This window comes from Mustela nivalis (assembly GCF_964662115.1).
Source record: "Mustela nivalis genome assembly, chromosome: 6".
Taxonomy (NCBI): Eukaryota; Metazoa; Chordata; class Mammalia; order Carnivora; family Mustelidae; genus Mustela; species Mustela nivalis.
Genome location: NC_139025.1, coordinates 58,000,452 through 58,021,368, shown reverse-complemented (window position 1 = coordinate 58,021,368; position 20,917 = coordinate 58,000,452). Strand labels below are relative to the sequence as shown.

Here is a 20,917-nt window from a genome sequence, read left to right as displayed (position 1 = left end):
CTTTTGAATGTATCTTAAAAATAGAATGGTATTATGACCTATTTTGTCATGAATTGAAAACATCTCCTAGGACTTAGCTTCTTTCACCTATAGTGGGTAATATTTGTTAGCTTTTCAGCATCTGAACCTCTGTATTTTGAGGAATTTAGCAAACAGCAGCAGTTTGCTAACTGCACTGGTTCTGCTATAGTATATGACATTTTGTTGCTAGTTGTAGAACTTTGAGGTTAATTTTCCAGACTCTGATGATTTTGACAAATTATCTTTGTCTTTAAGTCAGCCAGAGTTGGTTCATTTGTTTATGTTACTTGAAACTAAAAACCTTGGTTAATCACTCATTTTTTCCATTCTGCCATCCTTGTTGTGTCAGCTTTGCCTCCAGGCAAGCTTTCCTCTTGACCTCATAATAGCTGTAGCTGTTACAGGAACTATAGGTAGACATGATAACCTCCAGAGGGAGAAGAAAGCACCCATATCTGTTTCTTATGGGTGGAGTCCTCTTTACCTCAAGACTCTTAGATGATTTTCTTTCACCCCTCATGGATTAGAACATCTCCTGTTGGTATATAACATCAATCACTAGCTGGAGAAAGGAAACCCCATGACTATCAGTGGGATCAGTGAGAACCCTACTCTATGGCTTGGTAGGTAGGTGAATACCTGTATGAAATCTACTTTGCTTGAAACGAACGGTGGAAATTGCATCTTGTATAATGAATCGACATTGTCAACCACAAAGTTTCTGTGAAGAGTAAACAAGACAATGTATAAAAAGCTTTTCAGTGTACGTTGCCTGCCTGAATCATTGAAATGAAATTGTCCAGCACTTGTAACAGAATCCCTTGGGAAGCTTTGCAGAATACATATAACTCAGACTTCAAGACCCAGTGAAGTAAAATATTTAGATGTGGGGCCTAGTTATCAACATTTTAAAAACTTCTTAGGAAGGGTGCCTGGCTTGGCTGGCTCAATCGGAAGAGCGTGCAACTCTTAATCTTGGAGTCATGAGTTCGAACCACATGTTGGATGTAGAGATTACTAAAAAACCAAAACAAAACACAAACAAGCAGAAAACCTTAAAAATATGCTTACATCCTTTAAAAAGAAAAAAACAAAAACACGTAACTTAGTTGCTTCTTAATATATCCCTGGTTTAAGAGTCACCAAAGATGAATGATGGTAGTATTTTAAGATGGACTAGCAGTTCTAAGGGTAGTTCCTTAGAGCAGGATGAGGGATAGCATATATTATTATACTATAGAGGGCTGTTGATAAAAGGAATCTAGAAAAAGTGACTCTACAATACCTCATTTTGACAGTGAGAGTGTTACAGCTATTTAACAAAGGGGACTTTTTTCCAAGGGGTGTTCTACTTAGGAAAATTTCCTACTACTTCTTTCTTTTAGGTCATGGGTTAATGTTAAAAGGCTGACAAATTAAAGACTGATTAGTAAAAGATAACTGTCTTCATAAGGAGTTTTGAAACCAGAGAAAATAAAGTCTTGAATTGCCTTTAAGCTAGGCTGGTTACCACTATTCTGGGAAAGGTGGGTTTGTTTTCTGCTTCTTTGGAGTTACTCAACTCAGTTATTTTTAATGTACCTGGCATCTCTTTAATTGGCTGACATTGTTGTTCAGGGTTTCACCTAGAGATGAAGTGCAGGAGATGGGTAGGAGAAATTGCATCATAGACTGGGAAAAAAAAATGCATTAATTGGTTTCCTTTGGGCATGGGTAACCCTGATCTTCCTGCTGATCATTAAATAAGTAAAAGTTAAAGAGGTCATAAAATTAGTTATACACTTAGTGAGATGCACAGTATGATTAAAATGGATACAATGTCGAAAGCAATCAGATCAAAGGATCTCAAGTTTGAAAATAACATACCCATGTGGAGGGTAGCAAGTGTTCATTCAGGGTTTTGGAGTATTCAGGACATAAGCCAGGTTGTGGGTTAGAAATTAATAGGAGAAATGGATACAGCAATTCTAAACAGTAAGAATACTTAAAGACTCCTGACAGGGGTTCATGAGAGAGCTACAGATGGCAGACACAGAATATCAAAGTAAGTATTTATAGTACAAGTTCTGGAGAAGGTTGGAGGAGCAAAAATATAGAGTATATTTGGGGGGTGGGTCTTATTTGGGAGGAACAGAACTCTCCCTTCTCCAGGTACTGCATAAGAATGCTTTTAGATTTTATTTTATGATGTGAAGTCAAAGGAGGGTCTCTATGGCTTTCTTTTCTCTGTGAAGAAGAGCAGGAGGTCATCTGAGAGTGAAGGGAGAGGTAGGGCAACTTGGGATTCCAAGACACTGGAGACGTTATCTCTAGGACAATGTGAAAAATGTTATCTAATGTAGGTAGTCCTGTTTACAGGCAGTATGGAGGACTCAGAAGAGTTGATGACCACAAATTCATAAAGCCATCAGTCTGCCCTGTGGTCAGTTGAGTGGGGGCAGGCAGCAAGAGACACACATTTGGGTTCATGCAGGTGTGGGTTTTCACTAAACAAGTCTGAGAAAAGAACAAAAGTTGAGGTTAGTGTATTGAAATGACGGCATTTAAACAGGAATTCATGGTTTTGCAGGTGATAACAAGATTCACGGCATACTTATGAGAATGTATTGCAGTGATGCCATTAAAGATGAAGTGGTCCAGAAACCAAGTGGTCATTATGCTGTCCCTTAACGTCTCCCAGGATAAGATGAGTTGGAATGGAAATAAAGAGGTGGAGTTGTAGGAGGTGCGTTGGTGAGAGCTATGAGGGGGGCTGGAGCATGTTAGAATTAAAAAAAAAAAAAAAGTGAGTCTCGAACAGAAGTTTTAATAAAAGTTATCATCTAGAAGTGGAAATAAAGATAATCATCACATGGATGATTTTGAATCACTGTTGGATCTCAAGGAACAAGGGCTGTATGAGAATAAACATCATCCCCTTAAAGTCACTACAAAGGAAAAATTCTGCCTTCACAGTCAGTCAGGTTTCAGTTCTCATGAGGAGGTGGCGTGTCTTTTTTTCTCTCCCTCTCTATATCCTGTCTACCCCCATGATTTCAATTATAATGTAAATAATTCCCAACATGAGATCTCTAGCTCAGGACAGTCTTCTGAGTTCCCTCCAGACATGTATAACCTGCTTACTGAACATCTTCATTTGGTGTTCCCTAGTCATCCCCAAATTAACATTGCCAAATGTGAACTCATACCTGGCTTTTCTCTCCTTCACTATTTCATGATTGTTTAAATGTCATACTGTCAATCTAGTTGGACACACCAAATCCACAGTAAAATCCTTGACATCTCTTTCACCCTTGTATCCAGTCTTTCATCAAGCCTTGTTGTTTCCTGAATCGATTTACTCTCACTGCCACAACTTCTAATCCAGAACAAAATTTCCCTCCCCTCCCACCCTCCCTCCCTTCATTACTTTTCTGAATTACTTTGCAGTCTTCTCACTGGTCTCTACATCTGGATTTTCCCCAAATCCATTCCCTATATAATACAGCTAGAGTAATATTCCGAAAAGACAAATCTGACTATGTTACTACCCTGCTTAAAACTGTAGCATCCCATTGTCCTTAAGATGAGGTTGAAACCAGCATTTTCCAGTAGAAATGAGAACCACATATGTAACTTAGAATGTGTAGTGGCCACACCTACTCTTGTTCCAACCATTTTTAATTCTAGGCTCTTAGGACTCTGGGTTTTATACTTGTAGTTCCCTGTCTAGAATGTATTTCCTCTATCAGGGTGTTTTTGCTTAAGTTCCTCTGAAAATGAGTCTAAAACAAAGGCTAATAAGCTATACTTTTACGAGACAGCCTCCCCCCAGGGAGCAGGAGTGAAGGATGACAGGAGTGAAACAGAAAAGGAAGGAGGGAGAGCCAAAGAAGTGAAATAAGTGTTGAGGGAGTAGGTTGTTCAGGAGTGCCAAGACAGGTCAGCGCTCAGGGAAGCTAACTCCTCCTAAGACAGTCATTTGGGTTGGGGAAGAAGGAAGGCTTTGTCCATGATCTTTCCTGTTTCACTTGTCAATGTTTCACCTCCTGTGCTATTAAATAAATCCCCCACACTTCAGGTTGCACGTGTGTATTCAAAGAGTGAGATCTGAGGGATCAGCAAGGAAGCCCTGTTGTGGGAGTTGAGGGACATGCAGGTGAAGCAACTGAAGGTGCGACTGCTTGAAGTTGGTCAGAACCTGCCAAGAGCTGGTCATCTTTCTGCGGCTGAAACAAGAGCTGCGTGAGGTTGAGAGAATCTAGAATTGTGCATGAGGACAGCTGACACATTGGGTAACCTCTGCTTAACCCACAGGGATTAGCTCATATCGCTCCCTTGGGGGCGCTGTTCCTGATCCTAAAGATGAAAATTAGATCCTTCGGGTATGTCCTCATGGTCTTTTATACTTACTTTCCTGTAATAAAACTCATCATATATTACTGTTGTAACCTGTAGTATTGATGATTTGTCTTCCACTTAAAACTGTTAAGTTCTGGGCACCTGGGTGGCTCAGTGGGTTAAGCCGCTGCCTTTGGCTCAGGTCATGATCTCAGGGTCCTGGGATCGAGCCCCGCAACGGGCTCTCTGCTCAGCAGGGAGCCTGCTTCCTCCTCTCTCTCTGCCTGCCTCTCTGCCTACTTGTGATCTCTCTCTGTCAAATAAATAAATAAAATCTTTTAACACACACACACACACACACACACACACACACACACACACACACAACTGTAAGTTCTGTGAGGCCAGGTTTATGATTATCTTTCTTTATGAGATTGTCCTACCCCCTGCCCTGCAGGGCTTCACACAGTTCACTGTCTCATTGTTTAGGTGTCTCTTGCATTTTTCAGAGCAAGCCTCTTTAGCAGAAGTACCTCCAGAATATAAACATTACTAAGGGTTAGTTTGTTGACTTGTTAAACCTTTCACAGAGGGTCAGGCTGTAAACTGGAATAATGTCACTGGTGGAATGCTTTCTCAGACCATAAGGCTCTTTCTGTTCTCTTAGGTTTACTTGTTTTGCAAATTAGATTTGTCAGGTTAGGGGTTCAAATGCAAGCTTTTTTTTTTTTTTTTTTTTTTTTTTTTTTTTTTTTTAAACCACTGCTATTTGGCACATTCTAATGAGAGCTGTAGCACCTGAGTTGTTGCTTCAGTGTTCATATCTAATATGAAAGAAAGTGAAAGCTAAAAGGAAACCTCAGGGCTCCAGAACAGCAGGTCTGTCAGGCAGCACTCTCAGCCCTTTTTAAAAGCTGTGTCTTCAATGAGAAAAGGTTCTGACTACTGCATTGTGCCCAGTGAGGGAAAAGGAGATGTAGCAAAGGGAAGTAGTGTCAACTTTAATTCTGCATTTTTCTGTGCCATCTTCAGTCAACTTATGTCCCAGCAAAGTTATGCTGCCTACAAATGATATTCCCACCTGGGGACCCGTCATTGAGTAATGTCCTTGAAGCTAATTCACACATTCCAGCTAATTCCAACTCTATTAAATATTCAGTATCTTTCTTGGAACCAATGAAGCTAATGGAAAAAACAAAATAGAGCTTCACTTTACCCAAGGAGTCATTCAACCAGAATTTTTATGACCAAGAAGGGACTAGAAACTGGGTATAATATCCAGAGCCTTTAAATGCATATAGAAGTGATTCAAGTCTGAAATTACAGGAAATGATTCACCTTATCCTAGAGAAGACTGACTTATGAAGTCACTTGTTGAAATTGGTAGCCTTCATTTGCCCACAAAAGGCATTTCATTTTATTTTATTGCTCACCCATTATTATTTATTTCATTTTACTGTTTTTCAGATATTTTGAATCTTAGATTAAAACAAAAATAAATTTTAAAAATCTTATTGAAAGTAACAATAAGGGCGCCTGGGTGGCTCAGTGGGTTAAGCCACTGCCTTCGGTTCATGTCATGACCTCAGGGTCCTGGGATTGAGTTGGGCTCTCTGCTCAGCAGGGGGCCTGCTTCCCATCCTCTCTCTCTGCCTGCCTCTCTGCCTACTTGTGATCTCTGTCTGTCAAATAAATAAATAAAATCTTTAAAAAAAAAAAGATTAAAAAAAAAGAAAGTAACAATAAAAATGGCACTGACAGAGCGTAAATGCTACAAAACACCAGAAAATTGTAAAACTAGAGTTTCTTACTACCACCTGAATGAAAAGAGAGAGAAAATGTCAGTAAATCACAAAATATAGACTATAGGACTCAATATAAAGTTATATCAAGAAATGTTAAATTGGAGAGGAAGAGTTAAGTTGGTGAAGAAGTAGGAGGACCCCGACCTTGCCTTGTCTCTCCAACACAGCTGGGTAGTTATCAAATTATCCTGAACACCCAAGAAATCAATCGGGGTTCTGTCAGAATAAAAACTGTATGTCTAGGGGCGCCTGGGTGGCTCAGTGGGTTAAAGCCTCTGCCTTCAGCTTAGGTCATGATCCCAGGGTCCTGGGATCGAGGCCCACATCGGGCTCTCAGCTAAGCAAAGAGCCTGCTTCCCCTCCTTCTCTCTCTCTGCCTGCTTGTGATCTCTGTCTGTCAAATAAATAAATAAAAATCTTTAAAACAACAACAACAACAAAAACTGTAAGTCTACAAGTAGAAAAATGAACACTTTTGAGAAGGTAGGAAGGTGCTAAAGTTCACTTAGGAGATATAGCTGTGATTGAGGTGGTGGGGAGGGAGCCTGCTTATGGAGGTTACCAGAAAGTATCAGAAGCTAGGGAATGCAGAATCTGAACTTTTAAATTTTCTATTGTAGGGGGTGTGCCTGTATTAAAGAGGCTCAGGTTCCAAAGAGAGTAAGAATCCCAGGAGTAAGAGGGTGGTCTGAGGATCCCCTGGGTCACAGGAAGAATGGATGGCACCAAGGTGCTGTGCTGTTCCCAGGCATAGGAGCTGGGAAGCTGGCTGAGAGCAGTGGGTCTTTGTGGTGAATTTCTGTTATAAACTGCAAACTGTACTATGGGTTTTGTGACTGCTTTCCTGGGATGGGCCTGCAAACTTGATGGGACATTCCCCCAGAGGAACAGTGCAGGTCCATGCTGTGTGTGTCGCGGAAATCTGGGTTTGAATCTCGGTCATGTGCCTGAGATAAAAAGGCTCAGACATGGGCAGGGTGAACACAGCGTTCAGACAGAAACGGAGGCTCTTAACCTACAAGAGAAAACAGATCAGATTCATAGCAGATCTGTCCACAGAGCCTTGGCAGGCCAGAAAGGAGTGGAAGGAAATATTCAACATGCTGAATGGGGAAAATATGCAACCAGGAATTCTTTATCCAGCAGAACTGGAAAGTGGTTACAAAAGGAGAGACAGTTTCCCAGACAAAACCTAAAGGAATTCATGACCACTAAACCAGCCCTGCAAGAAATTTTAAGGGGGACTCTTTGAGTGGAGAAAAGTTGAAAGCAACAGAGACCAGAAAGGACCAGAGAACATCACCAGAAACACCAACTCTACAGGTAACACAATGGCACTAAATTCATATCTCTTAATAATCACTCTGATTGTAAATGGACTAAATGCCCCAACCAAAAGACATAAGGTATCAGAACAGATTAAAAAACCAATATCCATCTATATGCTGCTTATAAGAGACTAATTTTAGACTTAAAGTCACATCCAGATTGAAAGTGAGGGGATGGAGCACCATCTGTCATGCTAATGGACATTAAAAGAAAGCTAGAGTAGCCATACTTTTAGCAGAAAAACTAAGGTTTTTTGTTTTGTTTTAAAGACTATAACAAGAGATGAAGAAGGGCATTATATCTTAATGGCATCTATCAAGAAGATCTAGCAATTATAAATACTTGTGCCATGAACTTGGGAGTACCCAATATATAAATCAATTAATAATAAACATATACTCATTGGTGATAATACATTAATAGTAAGGGACTTTAAAACCCTACTTACAGCAAAGGACTGATTGTCTAAACAGAAAGTCAGCAAAGAAACAATGGCTTTGACACACTGGACCAGATAGGCTGAACAGATATATTCAGAACATTTCATCCTAAAGCAACAGAATACATATTCTTTTTTTTTTTTTAATATAATTTTTTATTTTTTATAAACATATATTTTTATCCCCAGGGGTACAGGTCTGTGAATCACCAGGTTTACATACTTCACAGCACTCACCAAAGCACATACCCTCCCCAATGTCCATAATCCCACCCCCTTCTCCCAAACCCCCTCCCCCCAGGAACCCTCAGTTTGTTTTGTGAGATTAAGAGTCACTTATGGTTTGTCTCCCTCCCAATCCCATCTTGTTTCATTTATTCTTCTCGTACCCACTTAAGCCCCCATGTTGCATCACCACTTCCTCATATCAGGGAGATCATATGATAGTTGACTTTCTCCACTTGACTTATTTCGTTAAGCATGATACGCTCTAGTTCCATCCATGTTGTCGCAAATGGCAAGATTTCATTACTTTTGATGGCTGCATAGTATTCCATTGTGTATATATACCACATCTTCTTGATCCATTCATCTGTGGATGGACATCTAGGTTCTTTCCATAGTTTGGCTATTGTGGACATTGCTGCTATAAACATTCGGGTGCATGTGCCCCTTTGGATCACTACGTTTGTATCTTTAGGGTAAATACCCAATAGTGCAATTGCTGGGTCATAGGGCAGTTCTATTTTCAACATTTTGAGGAACCTCCATGCTGTTTTCTAGAGTGGCTGCACCAGCTTGCATTCCCACCAACAGTGTAGGAGGGTTTCCCTTTCTCCGCATCCTCGCCAGCATCTGTCATTTCCTGACTTGTTGATTTTTGCCATTCTGACTGGTGTGAGGTGATATCGCATTGTGGTTTTGATTTGTATTTCCCTGATGACGAGTGATATGGAGCACCTTTTCATGTGTCTGTTGGCCATCTGGATGTCTTCTTTGCAGAAATGTCTGTTCATGTCCTCTGCCCATTTCTTGATTGGATTATTTGTTCTTTGGGTGTTGAGTTTGCTAAGTTCTTTATAGATTCTGGACACTAGTCCTTTATCTGATATGTCGTTTGCAAATATCTTCTCCCATTCTGTCAGTTGTCTTTTGATTTTGTTAACTGTTTCCTTTGCTGTGCAAAAGCTTTTGATCTTGATGAAATCCCAATAGTTCATTTTTGCCCTTGCTTCCCTTACCTTTGGCATTGTTCCTAGGAAGATGTTGCTGCAGCTGAGGTCGAAGAGGTTGCTGCCTGTGTTCTCCTCAAGGATTTTGATGGATTCCTTTCGCACATTGAGGTCCTTCATCCATTTTGAGTCTATTTTTGTGTGTGGTGTAAGGAAATGGTCCAATTTCATTTTTCTGCATGTGGCTGTCCAATTTTCCCAGCACCATTTATTGAAGAGGCTGTCTTTTTTCCATTGGACATTCTTTCCTGCTTTGTCGAAGATTAGTTGACCGTAGAGTTGAGGGTCTATTTCTGGGCTCTCTATTCTGTTCCATTGATCTATGTGTCTGTTTTTGTGCCAGTACCATGCTGTCTTGATGATGACAGCTTTGTAATAGAGCTTGAAGTCCGGAATTGTGATGCCACCAACATTGGCTTTCTTTTTCAATATCCCTTTGGCTATTCGAGGTCTTTTCTGGTTCCATATAAATTTTAGAATTATTTGTTCCATTTCTTTGAAAAAGATGGATGGTACTTTGATAGGAATTGCATTAAATGTGTAGATTGCTTTAGGTAGCATAGACATTTTCACAATGATAAACCCCTGGCCCGACTTATCAAAAAGAAAAGAGAAAGGACCCAAATAAATAAAATCATGAATGAAAGAGGAGAGATCACAACCAACACCAAAGAAATACAAACTATTATAAGAACATACTATGAGCAACTCTACGCCAATAAATTGGACAATCTGGAAGAAATGGATGCATTCCTAGAAACATATAAACTACCACAACTGAACCAGGAAGATATAGAAAGCCTGAACAGACCCATAACCAGTAAGGAGATTGAAACAGTCATTAAAAATCTCCAAACAAACAAAAGCCCAGGGCCAGACGGCTTCCCGGGGGAATTCTACCAAACATTTAAAGAAGAACTAATTCCTATTCTCCTGAAACTGTTCCAAAAAATAGAAATGGAAGGAAAACTTCCAAACTCATTTTATGAGGCCAGCATCACCTTGATCCCAAAACCAGACAAGGATCCCACCAAAAAAGAGAGCTATAGACCAATATCCTTGATGAACACAGATGCGAAAATACTCAACAAAATACTAGCCAATAGGATTCAACAGTACATTAAAAAGATTATTCACCACGACCAAGTGGGATTTATTCCAGGGCTGCAAGGTTGGTTCAACATCCGCAAATCAGTCAATGTGATACAACACATCAATAAAAGAAAGAACAAGAACCATATGATACTCTCAATAGATGCTGAAAGAGCATTTGACAAAGTACAGCATCCCTTCCTGATCAAAACTCTTCAAAGTGTAGGAATAGAGGGCACATACCTCAATATCATCAAAGCCATCTATGAAAAACCCACCGCAAATATCATTCTCAATGGAGAAAAACTGAAAGCTTTTCCGCTAAGGTCAGGAACACGGCAGGGATGTCCATTATCACCACTGCTATTCAACATAGTACTAGAGGTCCTAGCCTCAGCAATCAGACAACAAAAGGAAATTAAAGGCATCCAAATCGGCAAAGAAGAAGTCAAATTATCACTCTTCGCAGATGATATGATACTATATGTGGAAAACCCAAAAGACTCCACTCCAAAACTGCTAGAACTTATACAGGAATTCAGTAAAGTGTCAGGATATAAAATCAATGCACAGAAATCAGTTGCATTTCTCTACACCAACAGCAAGACAGAAGAAACGGAAATTAAGGAGTCAATCCCATTTACAATTGCACCCAAAACCATAAGATACCTAGGAATAAACCTAACCAAAGAGACACAGTATCTATACTCAGAAAACTATAAAGTACTCATGAAAGAAATTGAGGAAGACACAAAGAAATGGAAAAATGTTCCATGCTCTGGATTGGAAGAATAAATATTGTGAGAATACATATTCTTTTTAAGTGCACATGGAACGTTTTCCAGAAAAGATTATATACTGGGCCAAAAATAAACCTTCAACACATACAAATGATCAAGATAATCCCATGCATTTTTTTAGACCACAATGCTATGAAACTGGAAGCCAACCACAAGAAGAAAATTGGAAAGACCTCAAAAACATGGAGGTTAAAGAACATCCTACTAAAGAATAAATGTGTTAGCCAGGAAATTAAAGAATTTAAAAACAAACAAACAAACATGGAAGCAAATGCAGTCTAAAACTTGCAAAATACAGCAAAGGCAGTCATAATAGGGAGGTATATTGCAACACAGGCCTACTTCAAGAGGCAAGAAAAGTCTCAGATTCACAATCTAACTTTACCCCTAAAGGATCTAAAAAAGGAACAGCAAATGAAACCTAAAGCCACCAGAAGAAGGGAAATAAGATTAGAGCAGAAATAAATTATATAGAAGCAAAAAAGAAAGAAAGAAAGAAAGAAAGAAAGAAAGAAAGAAAGAAAGACAGAAAGAAAGAAAAGATTAGGAAACTAGAAGCTGCTTCTTTGAAAGAATTAATAAAATTGATAAACCCATAACCAGACTTCTCAATAAAAATTTAAAATTCTCTTTCCAATTTCTTTCTTGTGGTTGGCTTCCAGTTTCATAGCATTGTGGCCTAAAAGAAATGCATGGGATTATTTTGATCATTTGTACATGTTGAAGGTTGATTTTTGACCTAGTATATAATCTATTCTGGAAAACGTTCCATGTGCACTTGAAAAAGGACCCCAATAGATAAAATCACAAATGAGAGAGATCACAACCAATACCACAGAAAAAGAATTATAAGAGAATACTATGAAAAATTGTATGCCAACAAACTGGGCAACCTGGAAGAAATGAACAAATTCCTAGAAACTTACAAACTACCAAAACTGAAATAGGAAGGAATAGAAAATTTGAACAGACCCATAACCAGCAAAGAAATTGAATCCATAATAAAAAATCTTCCAACAAATAAAAATCCTTCCAGATGACTTCCCAGGGTAATTCTACCAAACCTTAAAAAAAAGTTAATACCTAGTCTTCTCAAATTGTTCCAAAAAGCAGAAATGGAAGGAAAACTTCCAAACTCCTTCTACAAAGCCAGCATTACCTTGATTCCAAAACCAGACAAAGATCCCACTAGAAAGAATTACAGGCCAATATCCCTGATGAACACGGATGCAAAAATTCTCAATAAAATACTAGCAAATCAAATTCAACAGTACATTAAAAGAATCATTCACGATCAAGTGAGATTTATTCCTAGGCTGCAGGGATGGTTCAATATTTGCAAATCAATATGATAAACCATACTAATAAGAGAAAAGATAAGAACCATATGATCCTATAAAAAGAGGCAAAAAAGATTTCATAAAATACAGCATCCTTTCTTGATAAAAACCCTCAACACAGTAGGGATAGATGGAACATACCTCTTAAAGGTCATATATGAAAGAAACACAGCTAATATCATCCTCAGTAGGGAGAAAAATGAGAGCCTTATCCTAATGGTCAGGAACAAGAGAAGGATGTCAACTCTCATTACTGCTATTTAACATAGTACTGAAAGTCTTAGCTTTAGCAGTCAGAAAATAAAAATAAATAAAAGGCATCTAGATGGGGAAGGTAGAAGTCAAACTTTCACTATTTGCAGATGACATCATACTGTAAGTAGAAAACCCACAAGACTCCACCAAAAAATTGCTAGAATTCATACATGAATTCGGCAAAGTTGCTGGATATAAAATCAATGTACATTTCTATACACCAATAATGAAGCAATAAAAAAAGAAATCAAGGTATCAATCCCATTTGCAGCTACACCAAAAATAGGATACCTAGGAATAAATCTAATTAAAGAGGTAAAAGATCTGTACTCTGAAAACTATAAAACACTGATGAAAGAAATTGAAAAGGACACAAAGAAATTGAAAACTTTCAATTCTCATGGAGGGGAAAAACAAATATTGTTAAAATGCCAATACTACAAAGTGATCTACCCACTTACTGCAATCCCAATCAAAATACCGCTGGCATTTTTCACAGAGCTAGAACAAACAATCCTAAAATTCGTATGAAACTACAAAAGATCCTGAATGGTCAAAGCCATTCTGAAAAAGGAAAACAAAAATGGGGGATTACAATTCAGGTTTTCAAGTTATATCACAAAACTCTAATCATTAAGACAGTATGGTACTGGCTCAAAAACAGACACATAGAGCAGTGGAACAGAATATAGAACCAAGAAACTGACTCACAGCTACACAATCCACTAATGTTCAACAAAGCAAAAAGGAATATCCAATGGAAAAAAGACAGTCTCTTCAACAAATGGTGGCGAAACTGGACAGCCACATATAGAAGAAAGAAACTGGACCACCTTCTTATACCATAGACAAACATAAACTCAAAATGGACTAAAGAGCTACATGTGAAATAGGAATCCATCAAAATCCTAGAGGAGAATCCAAGCAGAAACCTCTTTGATATCAGCCATAGCAACTTTTTACCAGACATGTCTCCAGAGACAAGGGAAACAAAAGCAAAAATGAACTATTGGGACTTCATCAAGATAAAAATCTTCTGCACAGCAAAGAAAACAATTAACAAAACTAAAAGCCTATGGAATGGGAGAAGATATTTCCAAACAACATATCTGATAAAGGTTTAGTATCTAAAATCCACAAAGAACTTATCAAACTCAACACCCAAAAACCAAAAACCAAACAACCCTGGTAAGAAACACGCAGAAGACATGAAAAGACATCCAGGTGGCTAACAGAAACATGAAAAGATGTTCAACATCACTCATCATCAGGGAAATACAAATCAAAACCACAATGAGATACCATCTTATACCTGTTAAAATGGCTAAAGTTAACATTACAAAAAAATAGGTATTGGTAAAAATGCAGAGAAAGGGGAATCTGTTTGCAATGTTGGCGGGATGACGTAGCCATTCTGGAGAACAGTATGGAAGTTCCTCAAAATGTTAAAAATAGAACTACCCTAAAATCCAATTGCACTACTAGGTATTTACCCAAAGGATAGAAAAATACAGATTTGAAGGGATACATGCACCCTGATATTTATAGCAGCAACAATAGCAAAACTATGGAGAGAGTCCAAATGTTTATCGATCGATGAATGGACAAAGAAGAGAGTGTGTGTGTGTGTGTGTGAGAGAGAGAGAGAGAGAGAGAGAGAGAGAATATTACTCAACTGTCAAAAAGAATGAAATCTTGCCATTTACAAAAGCATGAATGGAGCTAGTATGTGTTATACTAAGCAAAATAGGTCAGTCAGAGAAAGGCAAATACCATGTGGTTTCATTTATACTTGGAATTTAGGAAAGAAAACAGATGAAGAGGTAAAAAAAAAGAGGGAAGCAAATCATATGAGACTTTCAGCAAAAGAGAACAAACTGAGGGTTGATGGCAGGAAGTGGATGGGGGTTGGGCTAGATGGGTGATGGGAATTAAGGAGGACACTTGTTATGATGAGCACTGGGCGTTGTATGTAAGTGAGGAATCACTTAATTCTATTTCAGAAACCAATATTGCACTCCATGTTAGCTTCCTAAAATTTAAATTAAAAAAGAAATGTTAAGTTATTGAGTGGGAAAAGGGTTTCTTTTTTCTTTTTTCTGAATCACCAGGACTGCAATCTAATTACAAAGGACTGAACAAATATGCCCTTCCAGACACATCCATTTAGCAGGTGCTCAATAAATATTATTGACTCACTTATTGGCCCAAAATGATCTTGTTTGTGAAAATAGCTTGAGAAGGAAATTCCCAGATAATGAATTTCAGTTGTGAACAACTGTTTTTATCTGAAAACAAGTGTTTTTGCCATCTTTTTATTACTTCAAAACACACATTTATGTACTGCTGACACAAAATTAGCTACACTGCCAGTCACCTCATACTCTGAAGCACAACAAATTTGAGGATAAGATCTACCCTTGAGATCTTAATCAAGACAGTCTTGCCAATGAAGCTTCTTATTCAGGATGTTCTCATGGACTCTAAATAAGAGTGTGAAAAGATAATCAACATTTTAATATTAGTTGTCACACACTCAGAAATCTTACCCTTGAGAGTTGTAAGGAAATGTTTTTTTCCTTCAAAAGGAAAATGTTCTTTATTTTGAAGACATAGGATATTTATTAAATAGTAAAAGTCTGGGATACAAATACATCTTTGGGATTCAGAGGCAGGCTGTTGGCTTTGAATCTCCTGTCTCGGTGGAATGAAAAGCTCTGGCATTGTCAACTATGAAGATTTGGGAGGTTTGCTTCTGTGCAATAGATATAATCCCGAGTTTATTGTGAATATATTGGCATATGTAAAGTATTCTGGACTTGTTTAGCACATAGTATTTAATAATAATGTCTAAGTGTTAATGATTGTTCCTGGTGATGATTTACTGGGAGGGGAGGGGGAACCGAAGTGATGCTGTCTTCTATCAGTAACTCCATGTGGCATTTGCTAATTATAACTCTCTCATTTCCCTTGGCGCTAAGTGGGTGCAGGCATCGTGCTGTGTATTTTATGAGCACGATCTTGTGCAGTGCTCCCAGCAACCTTAGGAGGAGGCACTACTCTATACACTGCTTTGTGCCTGAGGGAGCTGAGGCTTAGAGAAGTAATGATGAGACTTGCCCAAGGTCACAGGGCAAGTAAATAGCAAAGCCTAGCCTGACAGCACAGTTTCAAACTTCGATCCCTAGGCTCTGCCATTGGAGATTCTGTTTCCATAGTTCTTGGTCTGGGATAAAGTGCATTTAAGCACATTCTGGGAGATTTTGAAGTAGAGGTCACATAAAAGTGAGTTAGAATCTGAAAACATTTGATTATCTGCTGATTAATCATATTATTGAGGTTTTATGTCGTAAGTATATGGGGTGCGAGGGTTCAAATACCCTTGGTATTTCAATGATCTTCTCTTAGTGTTTTGGGGCCTTTAATTTCTACAGTGAGAGAAAAAAGTACACTTTTTTTTTTTTTAAGATTTTATTTATTTATTTGACAGAGAGACACAGTGAGAGAGGATAAAGGAGCAGGGAGAGTGGGAGAAGGAGAAGAGACTCTGCCAAGCAGGGAGGCCAATGCGGGGCTCGATCCCAGGACCCTGGGATCATGACCTGAGCCTAAGGCAGATGCTTAATGACTGAGCCACACAGGAGCCCCAGAAAAAGTAAACTTAAGCCAGCAACATTCTGTTAGGACCCAGATATTATTAGTGATATCATTTAGTAACAACCTGATTCATGTCTTTTTATGTTATATCTGGAGGATTTTTTTTTTAATGAAGACAATTAAAAGCTGTGTTGAAATAACTTTACCAATAAGGTTTTGATGACTCACATCAATTTTTTTTTTTTTTTTCCTTCCCATGGCTCCATTTAGAGACTAATCTATTGCATTCAGAACAGTCTGAATCAGACCACTTATCCAGATCTGGCTTAGGAAATAGCAGTTTCATTAAGATCTCGATTTCTCTCCTTGCTTTGTCCAGATACTATTCATTTCATATTTCTTGTTTTATACCAGCCTGTGTTTTCTTAATCTTCATTTCTGTGTTTACTGAGAGTTGTCTTGAAATATGATCATGATCCCTTGGGTTCTCAGAATCCTGCTACCAAATGTTAAGTGCCCTTTCTTATTCTTTCTACATCTGCTTTTGAAGTGAGTGCCTGCTGCATTCCCCTGGGTGTACCTCCCACACTGTCTTCTCTGTTGGAATGACACAAGGGGTGATTTCGAAGACATCTTGCCACTCCCTCAGTTATTCAGTAAACATCCTTATGCTTGAAGAAAGAGCTTAAAACCCAAAAGGTATAGGATATATGACTACAGTAAAATATGACATCTTTTAAAACATGCTTTTCCATTATCAGGAGAAATGTAAGTGAGAATATATAGATTTAAACTAACTTGTCATTTCAGGAAAAGTTGGTGTCTGTTCCAAGAGGAACATTAAATAGCTCTAAATTTTACTGTTTTCTTATCCAGAGATCTATCATTGAGATTCATTGGTCCCTTAATCAATTTATACATTTCTTTACTTTACATTTCCCTACTGCATCTTCTGGAATGGTCTCCACACCAAAGACACTCACGAATTTTATTGACCCACTGACTCACTTTTTGGAACATGACATAGGCTGACAGATGTTTTACCAGCCATCTAGGAATTGTATACCACTAGTAGAAATTATTAACTTGCAGAAATCAATAGCTTGAATGTGCCATAAGCACTTACTTTCAAGCATAGGTTTTATAGAAGGGAATTACATGAATTTACTTCAGATGGAAGAATAATTTACTTTTCATTACTTTATTTTACAAACATGAACTTTATAGTTTTCATTGCCATCTTTTTATTACTTCAAAACACATATTTTATGTACTGCTGACACAAAATTAGCTATACTCCCAGTCACTTAGTGCTTTAAAGCACAAGAAATTTCAAACAGACTGGCAAAGGTTTTCTGCTCTCTTCAAAATTTTTCATTGAAAGACATGGGATTAGTGTTGGAAGAATGAAGACAGGTAAATGTTCCTTAATTTTTCTTAAGGGACAAGAAATTTCTCATAAACTATAGTCTGAGCAAGTAAATGATGGTAGGTAAGATTTTAGAATTAATACTTAAAGAAATGGTTGGTGAATAGCTAGTAAAGGAAGCCATGATTTCTAGATGCTAGTATGTTTATTAAGAAGAAATATTATTGGGGTGCCTGGGTGGCTCAGTGGGTTAAGCCTTTGCCTTCAGCTCAGGTCATGATCTCAGGGTCCTGGGATCCAGCCCCACATCAGGCTCTTGCATCAGCAGGGATCCTGCTTCTCCCTGTCTCTCTGCCTGCCTCTCTGCCTACTTGCGATCTCTGTCTGTCAAATAAATAAAATATTAAAAAAAAGAAGAAGAAATATTATCAAAGTAATCCAGCTCTCTTTTTTGTGCGGTTACTAGACCTGTAAGTCAGAAGAATGCACAAAGTAGTGTATTTGGGTTTAAGCAAGACATTGGCCAAGTCTTTCAAGATACCTTTGTGTAAAGATGGTGAATGACTAAGTGTTACTGATACTAGGTGAATGTTTGAAAGGCTATATCCAAGGAGGATTACTCAGTGCGTCAGTGTCATCAGGCAGTTTTCATAAAGGTATAACTTAGGATTCTGTCCTTGAGTCTATTATATTCGTTTTTTTAATGACAGACAGAAGCACTGTGGTATAATATAATTACAGTGACTAGGGCTCATACTGTTTAAACTCACATCCTGCTTCCACTGTTTATTAGAGTATAACCTTGGGTAGGCCTTGGGTAGGTTACTGAATCTTTACAAGCTACAGTTTCTTCATCTTTAAAATGGATATAGTAATAGTATCTGCCTCACTGGGTTCCTGTGAAGACTGAGTGGGATAGATCATGTATAGCAGTTATCTAACCACTAACACATGGTAAGTGCTCAAAATTGTTGTTAACTACTTGGATTTGGGTATAGAAATCTAAATCATCAAATTTGCTAATAGAATAAGCTAGATGACAGAAGATAGATATTGCATGACAGGATCTTGATTGATGGCAGAGAGCAACACTTATACCCTTGCCCTATCCTTCAACCCTAATATTCATGTTATTTTATGACAGGACATTTGTCATATTAAAATATTATCAGGAATATGTTTAAGGCCATGAATACATATCCCCATACTCAAATGAACAAGTGCTATATGTAGGCTATATAAAAAAGGATGTGTGAGAAAGATTAAGGAGTTTTAATTACCAGGAGGCGCAACATGAATTAGGAGTATGTAATCACAAATAACAATAACACAATCCTAGACTGCATGAACAAAAGTATGTTGCTACCTAGGAATGAAAATACAAAGTTTACCAATTATGCGACTTTTGAAGTTTTTGTTTCATTGTTGAGCACTGGATTTTAAATGACAGACATAATCTGGATTGTGTCCAAAGAATAATGACTGAAATAGCAAAAGAAATCAAAACAATACCACAGGGCACCTGGGTGGCTCAGTAGGTTAAAGCCTCTGCCTTCAGCTCAGGTCATGATTCCAGGGTCCTGGGATCGAGCCCCGCATTGGGCTCTCTGCTCAGCGGGGAGCCTGCTTCCCCCTCTCTCTCTGCCTGCCTCTCTGCCTACTTGTGATCTCTGTCTGCCAAATAAATAAATAAAATCTTAAGAAAAAAAAAACCCATATGACAAAAAGAATATTTGAAATTATAGGATGTTTACCAAGACAAGGAGACATGGGGAAACAAATTGGGGGGGGTTAGATTTGCTTTGTCTTTAAACTGTTAATTTTTTAATTCAGTGAAAGTTTTTTTTTTTTTTTTAATCTCCTGTACATTCAATTCTGCTTTCACATTTGTAGCACTTTGAGTCTCCAAACGAAAACATTTGTTTATGTAATCCAATCATGACATCACTTTTCGGAGCTGCTGTAATACTTGGGTGGGGTTGTTTTAATGGACACATCTGTATAATTTAAAAGTGTATGTTTTCTTGTTCAGTTATTTCCTCATTCCATCCCCTCCATTAGGTTAGCTTTTTATGGTAGAAGTTTTGGGGTGAGGCAGTCCATTTCAAAGTAATGAATCATGGAGTGGCTTTGTCACAGTGATGAATTTCTCTTACTATGCTCAAGTTCAGACTGAAGACCCCTTTGAAACTGCAGAGAGATTTTAAAGTTAATTTGGGTTGGTGGATCAAATCATCTACTATATTTCTTTCAGTCATTCATTCAATGTGAACTAACCATACAGTATCACCCATTTTAACCACAATTTTATTCCTTTGCTGGAGATAGTTTGAAAGTATAGAGGAAAGAAATGTACATTTTAGGCTAAAGTTAATCTAATTTTAGGTGAGCATTAGATGTGAGAATCTCTGGCTTATGAGCTCTTTCCTATTTTACCTAATTTTAAAAACATATAGATTTATCCATCCATAATTAAAGGGGTGAGGTTATTCTTTGTTGAATACAGCCAACTTTTTAGATTTAGAGAAAATTTTGCATATGTTTCATGAATTTTCTTCCCTGACCAAGAGATCTAGTAATAACTGTGTCAATGATATCATACTTTACATTAATTTGACACATTAACTTTTATACATCTATTTTCACATGCGTTATCTTATTCAAAAATTTCCCTGCCTGAATCTTAGGGAGATCATGGAACCAAGACTCTGTGAGGTTACATTTTGATGTTTTGTGGCCAGCAAGGGGCAGAGCCCAGATCAAACCCTCATTCTTCTAACTCTGACTTTAATTCTTTTTTTTTTTCTACTTTGAGTTAATAATTTTAGATGTCAGCAGTTTTGTCAGTGAGAAAGGACTCTTCCCTTTGGTTAGAAAAAATTGCCTTTCCCTTTTGTAGTGTCCTTTTGCTTTATTGTGGATTATATTTGTAGAACAATGCCAACTTTGAAATGTCATTTACTTCAGATTCAGAAATTGTACCTTGCTTGAAGTGACATAGTAATGTTTGCTTGAGGAGGGCTGTGGAGTTCATTAGTTGAGCCAGACCAGGTAGGCTGTGCTGGGAGGCTGGTCATATATGTGAGACATGCCAGACTCTCGAGGGATAAGGACTTCTCGAAGAATCATTTCAGAAATAAAAGGATTGAGGTTCTTCAAAAAGTCAAAAATAGAACTACCCTATGATCTGCAATTGCACTGCTAGGTATTTACCCAGAGGATAAAAAAATGTAGGTTTGAATTGGTACATGCATCCTGATATTTATAGCAGCATTTTCAACAATAGCCAAACAAGAGCCGAAGTGTCTATTGACTGAT

General features: G+C 38.0%; 1 long non-coding RNA gene across 1 annotated transcript in view; it reads left to right on the top strand.

Annotated features, from left to right (window-relative positions):
- The window catches only part of LOC309868217, a 256,290-nt gene that overhangs the window by 55,274 nt on the left and 180,099 nt on the right, over nt 1–20,917 (top strand). The window contains exon 2 of the long non-coding RNA XR_014313577.1: nt 6,767–6,806. This is a non-coding gene — a long non-coding RNA (uncharacterized lncRNA). The remainder of the gene's footprint in view (nt 1–6,766; nt 6,807–20,917) is intronic.